The sequence below is a fragment of the Nicotiana sylvestris genome, chromosome 8 (assembly GCF_000393655.2).
Source record: "Nicotiana sylvestris chromosome 8, ASM39365v2, whole genome shotgun sequence".
Lineage (NCBI taxonomy): Eukaryota > Viridiplantae > Streptophyta > Magnoliopsida > Solanales > Solanaceae > Nicotiana > Nicotiana sylvestris.
The window spans coordinates 168,188,210-168,197,693 of record NC_091064.1 but is presented as its reverse complement, the minus strand read 5'-3'; positions in this window follow the sequence as shown (position 1 = coordinate 168,197,693).

Genomic DNA, 9,484 nt, shown 5'->3' with positions numbered 1-9,484 from the left:
GGTTTAGATCAGTGGAGTTCAGGCATATTCCAAGGGTCCATAATGAGGTCGCCGATGCTTTGGCTACCCTAGCGTCAATGCTGCACCATCCGGACAAAGCCTATGTCGATCCTTTGCACATTCAAATACGAGATCAGCATTCTTATTGCAACATGATTGAAGAAGAATTTGATGGCGAACCATGGTTCCATGATATCAAGGAATACATCAGAATGGGGATATACCCAGTGCAAGCCACGGGGGATCAAAAGAGAACAATTCGACGGTTGGCAAGTGGATTCTTCTTGAGTGGAGGAGTTTTGTATAAAAGAACACCAGACCTTGGATTGTTAAGATGCATAGATGCTAGACAAGCTACGACTGTCATGTTCGAAGTACATTCAGGAGTCTGCGGACCAATATGAGCGAATATGTGCTGGCAAAGAAAATTATCCGAGCAGGTTATTATTGGCTCACCATGGAGTGAGATTGTATTAGTTTTGTGCGCAAATGTCATCAATGCCAGATACACGGAGATTTGATCCATTCTCCACCATCGAAATTGCACACAATGTCAGCACCATATCACTTCGTCGCTTGGGGCATGGATATCATTGGACCAATTGAGCCAGCAGCATCCAACGGGCATAGGTTCATTTTGGTAGGCATTGATTATTTCACCAAATGGGTTGAGGCCAAAACATTCAAGTCTGTGACTAAGAAAGCAGTGGTCGATTTTGTTCACTCAAATATCATTTGTCGATTTGGAATCCCAAAGGTGATCATCATGGATAATGGTGCTAATCTTAACAGCAATTTGATGAAAGAGGTATGTCAACAGTTTAAGATTACACACCGCAATTCTACCCCATATCGTCCCAAGGCGAATGGAGCAGTTGAGGCTGCCAACAAAAACATAAAGAAGATACTGCGGAAAATGGTAGAAAGTTCCAGGCAATGGCATGAAAAATTACCGTTTGCGTTGCTGGGCTATCGCACTACTGTCCGTACTTCAGTAGGTGCGACTCCTTATTTGTTGGTATATGGAACTGAAGCCGTGATACCTGCGAAAGTTGAAATCCCATCCCTTCGAATTGTCGCTGAGGCTGAAACCGATGATAATGAGTGGGTCAAGACCCGTTTGGAGCAGTTGAATTTGATTGATGAAAAAAGATTAGCAGCAGTGTGTCATGGCCAGTTGTATCAAAAGAGAATGGCAAGAGCATACAACAAAAAGGTACGTCCCCGGAAATTTGAAGTGGGCCAGCAGGTGCTGAAACGTATCCTTCCACACCAGGCTGAAGCGAAAGGAAAGTTCGCCCCAAATTGGCAAGGGCCATTCATTGTAACCAGAGTATTGTCCAATGGGGCCTTATGTTTAACAGATAACGAAGGAAAATGCATAGACATGGCTATCAATTTTGACGCAGTAAAAAGATATTATGTATGATTTCTTTGGTATAATTGTTGATTGTTTGTACTTGGCATTATTTCGAAGATTGAAATGACGAAGGCAATTTGTTCTACTATCTAAACACTTTACCCTTTGTTCCCCTCTTTGATCCTTATTTATTTCTTTCATACCCCTCTTTTGGAATCAATAACGAAAAAAAGAGAGAAAAAGAAAGAAAAGAAAAGAGAAAAGAAAAGAAGTGAAAAAATATAACAACAAGGAAATTCAGGTGTGAACTACGTTTGACCTGATCCTTGTTAAGGGTACGTAGGCAGCTTCATGGCTCGGTCATAGTAAAATAAAATATCCCAAGATCCCCAAGCAAGAAACTGGGGCAGAGGTTGTATTTGTAATGAGGAATGTGATTCCAAAAGTTGTAATTTCAAACCCATATCAAATTATTTTGAGCCTTTGATACCCTTTCTTTCTAATCCCATCCAAAAGCCCACGTTACGGTCCAAAGAAAGACCTCCTGATCAGTTTTTCGAGAGATGACGAGTCGAGCAAACAGAAGTGATTCATATCAGGGTAATACTCCGGTCCAAGCAGGGAAATTAATGAAAATGAGAGAGTCTTATTGGTGAAAACCTTCACAGGTACCATAAGGCGATAGAAGTTGAGAGAAATAAAATGAGAGAGTCTTATTGGTGAAAACCTTCACAGGCACCAAAAGGCGACGGGAGTTGAGAGAAACGAGAGAGTCTTATTAGTGAAAACCCCTCAAAGGGCACTATAAGGCAACAAGGAATTAAAAGGGGGCAAACAAGATAAGCTTGATGGAAAGGATCTGTCGAGACATCAAGCAGAATAAAGATGTTGTTTCGGCAAAAGAAGATGGGTAGCGGGACCTTTGAAATGCAAAGTAGGGACATCAGAAAGATTGATTGATGTAAATAGACTGGGTTGATTAATCAAAAAATGCACGACATGATCATTGGGATCGGTTATACCATTCAGATAAGTTATTTTCTCTTCAAACAATTGTTCAGAAAGATTTTTCTTGTCCTATCTTTCGAAGTCATCATTTTCCATTTCTTTTTGATCAATAGTAGTTTGTTTTTAAGAAGGATTTTCAGAGCTAACTACCAGTTGCCAACATGGTGAAAGGTAAATGGGAATAAGACAGGCAAGGATAATGTGATGGGACGAGAAAGACGTCGTTGTAAGACCAAATAATGTATTGGTCTAAGATTTCGGGACAGTGTGGAGCAAAGGTGGAAAACAACGGTTGAGAAGTTGTTGAATACAGAATCATCAAGAAGGTCGGAAGTTATCGGTCAAGTTTCAAGATGGTCGAACAACGCAGAGCATGGAAAAGAACAAAAGGGAAAACCGTCCCCAGCAAGAGCATCCCCACGTTTTAAACTAACAAATTCTCTTTGATTTTAAGCAGGGACAGGAAATGTTATTGATGACAGAAAGACATGCCACAAGAAAGATTGTCAAACTGGGGCAGAAAATTTTCTTTCATTTTTGAAATTTTTCTGGAAGTCAGGTACCCATTTGGGGAAGAAGGAAGATAACACAAGTTTGGAGAAAAGTGGTATCCCCAGCAGTTATATTTTTAAGTTGTAGTTGAAGTCAGGAGCCCGCCTGGAGAATGGAGGTATTATATTTTAAGAAGTTGTTGAAGTTAGGAGCCCGTCTGGAGAATGGAGGTGTTATATTTTTAAGAAGTTGTTGAAGTCAGGAGCCCGCCTGGAGAATGGAGGTTGTTATATTTTCAAGTTGTAGTCGAAGTCAGGAGCCCGCCTAGAGGATGGAGGTATTATCTTTAAGTTGTTTATTGAAGCCAGGAGCCCGCCTGGAGAATGGAGGTATTATATTTTTAAGTTGTAGTTGAAGTCAGGAGCCCGCCTGGAGAATGGAGGTATTATATTTTAAGAAGTTGTTGAAGTCAGGAGCCCGTTTGGAGAATGGAGGTGTTATATTTTTAAGAAGTTGTTGAAGTCAGGAGCCCGCCTGGAGAATGGAGGTTGTTATATTTTCAAGTTATAGTCGAAGTCAGGAGCCCGCCTGGAGGATGGAGGTATTATCTTTAAGTTGTTTATTGAAGTCAGGAGCCCGCCTGGAGAATGGAGGTATTATATTTTTAAGTTGTAGTTGAAGTCAGAAGCCCGCCTGGAGAATGGAGGTATTATCTTTAAGTTGTTTATTGAAGTCAGGAGCCCGCCTGGAGGATGGAGGTATTATATTTTTAAGTCGTAGTAGAAGTCAGGAGCCCGTATGGAGAGCGGAGGGTTACAACAAAAATCCCCAGCATAAACTCAAGTGCAGAAGTCAAAAGAGAGGCAACAATGGTCAAAGGAAGATAATTCACGTGTCGGAGGAGAAACAATTCGAATTTCACAAGAAAGAAAGAAACATCAGAAGAAACACAAGCCAACAAGAAAGCAAGGCAACAAGAGCAAGTTTGAAGATCTAGATAAGATTTTGTAATTCCTAGTTTAGTCTAGCTTCTTATTTTCTTTTACCATGATGTAATAAGGAGGTAAGTAAGCGGTAGCAGCAGCAGCAATAGCAGTAACAACAAAATTACAGCTCCATGGTAGTCCCAGCTACCAAAACTTCCCGAACTACATTGACCTGATTCCCTTTTAACCAGGGATATATAGGAAACCTTCAAAGCAGAGGTTCGGTCAACTCTTTTTCAAAAATATGCTTCACACGGAGTATTCCAATGGGCAAAAATCGCTCGTATCCGCTCACTTTATCTTTGCACGAAAACCCCTAGTGTTTTCGAACAAATATGGGCAGTTGTGAGCACGTGATTTTTGCCCTATGAGAACTACTTCCAAAAATTCAAAATAAAATAATTTTTTCTTTGTGTGCAATTTTGAGAATTCGCGTGGCATTTTTTTTTGGATAATTATTTGTATTTTTGTCTGTGAATGTTTATTCTATTTTTAAATACAAAAAATATATGTGTTGCATTTGCATTTACGATTTAGTTTTCCAATTTAGGATTAATTAAACAGTAATTTGTTTTATGAAAATGAAAAATCGAAAAAATAACGTACTTCGCATTTTTAGTGTCTAATATCAAAATTGTGTGATAATCTTTGTATTAAATTTTGTGTGATAATTATTATTAAGGGTTAATTAGTATTTTTCTAAGTTAATTTTGTCTTTACAATTTATTTTAGAATTTTTGGTAATTAGGAATTAAAAAGAAAATAAAAGAAAAAGAAGAAACAAGAGAAGAAAAGTTAAAAATCGGACTGGGCCAGTTTTAAAAGAAAGGTTCATGCCCAATGTCACACCCCATATCCAGGCCCAACCGGCCGGTCCAAGAGACCATACCAGACGATGCCGTTTCGTCGCCAATCAATCTCAACCGTTCAATCACCCAATCCAACGGTCCAAGATCCCCCTCCCATAACCCGTCTCTAGCCCTACCCGCTTACCCTGAACCATACCCGCCCCAGCTAAGCCTAAACGACCCCGTTTGGCTTAAGTGACTTAATCTGGACTGTTGGTTCCTATCATCCAACGGCCCAGATTAATCAACTGATTTTGATATACCAAACGCCCCCTCCCCCACTCGTCTCTTCAGAGACCAAAACACACACCACCATACACCACCACCTTCCGCCCGCCGAAAATCGCCCACGGCGGCGGACGGTGGCCAAACAACCCCAAAATCACACCCCTGAACCATCAAACCATCCCCTCTCCGAATCCACACTCATTTTTCTTCGAATCACCCTCGAGCCCCTCGAATCTTCGATCGAAGATCCCCGTCCCGAACCCTAGCCTGTCCGCTTAACCCCAAAAGCACACCCAATAATCCCCTTGACCTCATCGTCGCTAATCCCTAACCAAATTGGCTCGAATCCGAGTAAAACTCGTCGAATGACGGATCTAAGGTTCAACGGTTCGAGACTGTTTCAAAGCTGTCAGGGTTGAATAGGTTCTAGTTAGTATTATAAGCCTATTTCTGACGAAATAGACGTGTAATGCTAACTGGAACTCAAGTTCGAAAGGGCATGTTGGTGGGATCCGAGAAAAGAACTGTAAGTTCTTCTTAGCTTCTTCTTTTCCTTTTCCTATATGTTTATTTGTTTGTGTTAAGTTGTAATTAGTCGTTTCTTTAGGTTTTCAGTTTAAGTTAATTCTTAATCCAGTAAATATTCTGCCTCTTTTTCTGGTTCTGGTCATATTAAATACTTCAATGTTCGTTTGAGTAGTTCAATAGATTATTCGTTTGCCTAAATTAGGTTCGTTGTAATTCGTCTTTGTCCGTTATTTTCTCCTTTCTCCATCAGACCATTTACTTAGTATAGTTTTCTTCTGTCAATTAATAACATATGTTATAAATAGTTTCGTCGATTAATTCATTCTTGTTTGTAGACCAGTAGTTTTCGTCAAATGGTTTGATGTCGAGTGTTGTATGTACTGATCCTTAGACACTTAGCTTCAGGGCTCATCGTTAGTATGTTTTCTGCTCCTACATCTTTGTTTTAATGCTATTCATTTAATTTGAGTTTCGAGCTTAAACTGTGGTCTGAGTTTGATGAATTGAATCCTAAGGTTATCATGTTCAGGGTCTGAAATGAATCTAACATTGGTTTGAATTCAGTGTTGGTATGATAATGTTAATTAGATAGTAATGAGTTATAAGGTTGCATTCAGAACTTAGGAGAATTGGTAATAGCTGCAGTCACAGGGTCTTCAGGGGTATTTTGGGGGTTTAAAAATTTGGCAAATGGTCTTGCTAAGTGGGCTGTCAGTAAAGTACTTAATTAACCATTAATCTAATGTGTTAGTGGGGAACAAAACATAATGGTATGGGAAGGCTTAAAAGGAATTGATTAAAATATGTTGCCCATACCTGCTTGAACTTTAAACAAAGAAAAGACAAGGGTTAATGGGAAACAAAACATACTCTAGTGGAGTTCTAAAGAATATCATGGGCAGAATTAGTTTCTGAATTCTTCCTGAGTGCTCTTACGAGCTGGCAGGGTCAGTGTTTGGGTATAAATGGAGGGACTTAGGGCAGAGTTAGGGGGAGCTGGGAAAAGAAGAAAAGGAGGAGAGTTGGAGAGCTTAGGAGATTGAAAGGAGAACATTCTGAGAACTCTAAGGAGTAACATTGTTCCATTGAGTGATTGGTGATTTCTAAAGTTTCCTTAAGGCTGAAACAATTTCTGGTTAACTGATAGTTGAAATAAGTTGAAGTCAAATCAGGTTAAGGTCTTTTTTGTTCATTTGTTTGAATTGAAAGTGTTTTCCTGGGCTGGTATTTCACTTTTCTGGGTTGGAAATTGATTGAAAACTGTTGCTGATCACTGCGCTTGCTACTGTCTTGCTGTTGCTGTTTTCTTCTTAAACTGCAAGCTCATTTGTCCTTATTTTGATTGCTGTAATCAGGTACACATTCGAAATTCTGATGTAATTATGAGCTTGAACATGGAATAAATTGCACGCTTGCTTGGTTCTGAGAACTGCTGCTGGCTGTTGGATTTAAATGGATGCTACAATTGTTAAGCATTATTGAGTAGTGATTTGTTGTATATGAACTTTGAATTTATTTTTATTCATGGACTGTTAGCTGATTCAAGGTCTTCTGATGCGAATTTTGTAGTCATTAGGTGACAATTGGATCCGATTTAAACTTCCAGTTGATATTATTGAATGTTAATTGAAGCTACTGAAAATCGATTTGAGCCCAGTCATGATTTAATGTTGAGATCAGCTCAGATGTGATAACAGTTTAACTGGACTAGGTCGGTAATATGACTATCCACCATTTTAACATATACATGAGAATAAGTGTCCTGGACTTAGTTAATGTGTGTATTTGAATTGTTATCGTTGAATTAACGTTAGGATTTGTGAGTATTCAGACTCATGGAATTGGTTCATTGAGTTTAGTAGTTTGCTTTAGTTAATAACCTCCCTTAATTTGATCAACACCTTCAAATAAATACCTTCAGTTATTTGCATGCCTGAGTATGAAGCTACAGTCAAAACAATCAATACTAGCTTGAATTAAGTGAATAAACTTGAGACAACTCAGGAGTAATTGCTCAATTCGAATTGTTGCTTCTGGGTTTTTGACTCAATATAATTTTCAGTCTTTGAATGAGCAGCCCAGGCCTATCTCTGATGGCCGTGTATATTTGGGTCCAGGCTGAAATCCGCGCACAACCCATCATTGGCGTGGGCCTGAGCGTAACACTTTCTTCATTGGGTTTGTCTTAGAGCCCGATGGCTTTGGTGCAGATTTATTATGTGGTTTGCCTCAGTCCAGCAACAAATTAATTAGGACCTTTCTTTTATCGGTAGAGACAATAAAGGTAGAAAATAATAGTCTCTTTAGGATTGGCCTTTAAATAAAAAGAGATGAGTCTCGCCGAATAAAAATGCAAAATTGCGGGGCCCTCAATAGATATTTGTATTAAAATACTTAGATTTCGGGATGGGTCGTTCAACGAATTTCACGGCCATCCCCAAAATAATAACGCGTTAGTCTCTTTAGGCGCGTATTTTAATAACATTACCTCCCTAAACTCGTGTGCACATTTATGTGACCCAAATCCAAATCCCAACGATGTTAAAGTATGTCCCAAAAACCACGGGTGCATTTATGTGACGTGGTTCAAGACTTGTTTTAATGACGTTGCAATTTTCTTTAAAAATGAATAAAAGTGGTTAAGGTTAAAATTTGCACATAGGTTCATAATTGTTAAAATCAGATAATTTAAGCCAAATATAACAGTTGAGCGACCGTGCTAGAACCACGGAACTCGGGAATGCCTAACACTTTCTCCCGGGTTAACAGAATTCCTTACTCAGATTTCTGGTTCGCGGACTGTAATACAGAGTCAATCTTTTCCTCGATTCGGGATTCAACTGGTGACTTGGGACACCATAAATCTCCCAAGTGGCGACTCTAAATCTTTAATAATAAATCTCGTTTTGATTGTCCTTTAATTGGAAAAACTCCCTTATGCCCTGGCGGGTGTAGGTAAAAAGGAGGTGTGACAATTGGTACCACATAATCCTGAGCGGGTGCAACCGATTGGGCTGGAGGTGCCCCCGGTGTCTGAAGTCCCTGCACAACCTTCTCTGGTGTGCGAGCGGCAGGAGTCTGAGTGCCTCCCCCGGCCTGAGAAGTAGCTGCGGCCATAGTAACTGAGATCGCCTGAGCCAGGCCAGTGCACATTGATAGAATCTTAGCTAGGGCCTCATAAAAGCCTGGAATAACAATCGAAATAGTTGGTGCCTGAGCTGGTCCTGCTGGAGCATCCGCAACTAGGACCTGATCATGAACTGGGGCGGCTGATGGATCTGCAAGTGCTGCCCTAGCTGCTGTGCGGGCTACACTGCTGCCCCTACAACGACCTCGACCTCAGCCTCTTGTGGCCCCAACTGGTGGTACTGGTGGTCGTCCATCCTAACCGGTAGCACGTGTCCTCACCATCTATATGAGAATATAATAACAGAAGTTTAGTACCAGAATCAACAGATTTGCACGACAGGAATTCCAAGAATGTGAAGTTTTTCCTAAAGGATCTACAACCTCCCGAGGATAAGTACAAACGTCTCCGTACCGATCCGCGAGACTCTACTAAACCGGCTCATGACCCGTGAGACCTATGTAACCTAGGCTCTGATACCAACTTGTCGCTATGCAGCTGCCTTGCAATCTCCGGATAGTAATCTGAAGCTGCTGAAAGCTCTCACTCTGATGCTCTAGCACCTAGATCTACACACAAAGTGCAGGGAGTAACGTGAGTACACCAACTCAGTAAGTAACCAAACTAAATAAAGGTTGAGTGCAGTGACGAGTATTTAAAAATCATATACATACTTTATTAAGAATCTCAATAGAAATGTCAAAGTCAAAATCTATAGTTCAGTAACCAAATATCTCGTAAAAACTCCAGTTCCAATTAAAATTCTTTAAAGCATTAGTTTAATATTTTTCAATAGAGGCCTAGCATAAAAGAAGAGCGAAAATAGAAATCTCATAAACAAGCCCCTTGGGCAAAGTATCACTCATAAGTATAGCCCCTCGGGCAAGCCTCCCAGTCACTCATGACT